A 2,133-nucleotide genomic window follows, 5' to 3' on the forward strand; every position below is an offset into this window, starting at 1 on the left:
GCAATCGGGTACGGAAGCCGAGCCACTAGGGGAAAGGGTGGGAAAATATACAGAGTAACCAACCCTTTCGACGACCCTGTTAACCCTAAGCCTCACACTCTACAGTGACTCGTCGAGGTCTTTTGTGGATTGTATTTGCTAGGGACATGAAAATTATGCTTAAAATGTCGCTTTTGATGACGAATCACAAGGCAATAGATAAAAGAGGTGTCAATGTACATATCTCCAACAGAGCCTCCATATTTCTTTATAATGTGAGCAACATCATAATCCATGGCCTCAGTATTCACCATTGCAAACCCAGTCAGTTTGGGTATGTGAATTGGTACGGCTCATTGGTGCAAAGTATGGCCGGTAGCGATGGGGATTCCATATCGGTCCTTGCATCATGAGATATCTGGATCGACCATAACACTCTCTACTCCAGCGCCGACGGCCTCATAGACGTCACTCTCGCTTCCACGACCATCACTATATCCAACAATCGCTTCAGTTACCATGACGAGGTCATGCTATTAAGGCATGATGATAGCTACAGTGCAAACAAGGCCATGAAAGTTACATTGGCTTTCAATCATTTCGGACGTCAACGCATGCCGTAAAAGATCAATTGAGGGTATGCTATTTTCCCAAAGATAAATCAACAGAACAACATGTTTCAACTTTGTGTTCAGTGAATCATCATAATGCTTCAAGTGTTTTTTAATTTTTTCTTGGAGTAATGTTACTCTGGGTTTGGTTTGCAGGGTCTGTTTTGGCTACGCGCATGTGGTGAACAATGACTACGAACCATGGGGAATATATGCCATTGGAGGATCTATGAACCCGGCAATCAGAAGTGAAGGGAATCGTTTTGTTGCTCCAAATGACAACTTTAAGACGCAGGTAATGAATGTTTCTTGTATTTTGTTAGAAATAATGATCTACATGTACAAGTATGCGAGTATATGTGGAACAATGCAAACACATTTATAAATTAAGTTGCAAAGTTTGAATTGCTCGTTATGACAAAGTATGTTTGATTAGCAGGTGACTAGATCAAATACAATGGGAAGGACGAGGTCTGTGAATGATGAATTTTTGAATGGACCATACTTCATTCAATATGCAACAAATACAGACACTGTCAATTCGTTATAAGCGACACGTGAAACATTCAGGGTTGTTACCAGAAAGTCTGTAGCATCTATTACGAGAGATGCGGGAACTATAGCTTGCCAGTGTGGAATATCGTGCCTCTAGGGGAGATGTGGAAGAATCTATATGCTTGTGTGTTTATGCAGTAGGATATCCACGAAGATTTACGATTTTTATAATAGTTAGGGCATCTCGAACATTGTCGGATCCCAAGTTTGTGTCAGATGGCATTGTTAACAATATAGCATATTATAATGAATGTATGCAGGGTTCGACAAGAATGATACAGATACTTTTTGGGCATAGGAAGTGAAATATATGCGGACACCAAAAGGTGGTTCGATACACAAGTGTAAGCCTAACTATTAGCCATGAATTTGAACAATTGTGATGGTGGATGAGATTAATGTGCGTATTTTTTTCAATATAATATTTGTCTTTGGAGACAAAGTTATCGTATAGAGCTATCACAATTATATACATATATGTATATAATTTAATTAACTCTATATTATATTAATATTGAATAATTACATAAATATTTAATATTTAATAAGAGAATATTGTCATCTTAAATTAAGATGTTCAAAAGTATTTTCTTGGTTCAAGGTTCTCTACATTAATATTGTTTTAAATATTTATGATTAATCTAGTGTTATATATTAAGTGTATGATATATCTGAATATATATTAACCAACGTGGATCCATCTTAACTCTGGATTTATCAAGTGTCAAGAGGGGATCAAATTTCTTCAGGTGAAAATCTCATTTTTGAGTGCAAAACTTGAGGAAAGGTTTGCACCTCGAAAGATTTGATCCCTCTCAGCACTTAATAGATCCGGAGTTAAAATGGATCTAGGCTAGTTTCAGTCATATGTGACCAAAGAAAATATGATTAATTTTATCAAAAATATGTAAAATCATATATTATTAATATAATTATTTTAAATATTCTAAATATTTCTCGGATTAATCTGGTCATTTTAATTTTAAAT

The 2,133-nt window shown here is 36.1% G+C and overlaps 1 pseudogene; it reads left to right on the plus strand.

The window, feature by feature from the left end:
- Positions 1–509: 509 nt before the first annotated feature.
- Positions 510–1,140, plus strand: LOC149180089 (pectate lyase 1 pseudogene; annotated as a pseudogene).
- Positions 1,141–2,133: the final 993 nt, after the last annotated feature.

The sequence above is a fragment of the Pinus tabuliformis genome, chromosome 3_2, assembly GCF_031772625.1.
Source record: "Pinus tabuliformis cultivar Carrire ecotype Pingquan chromosome 3_2, CPIR1, whole genome shotgun sequence".
NCBI lineage: Eukaryota > Viridiplantae > Streptophyta > Pinopsida > Pinales > Pinaceae > Pinus > Pinus tabuliformis.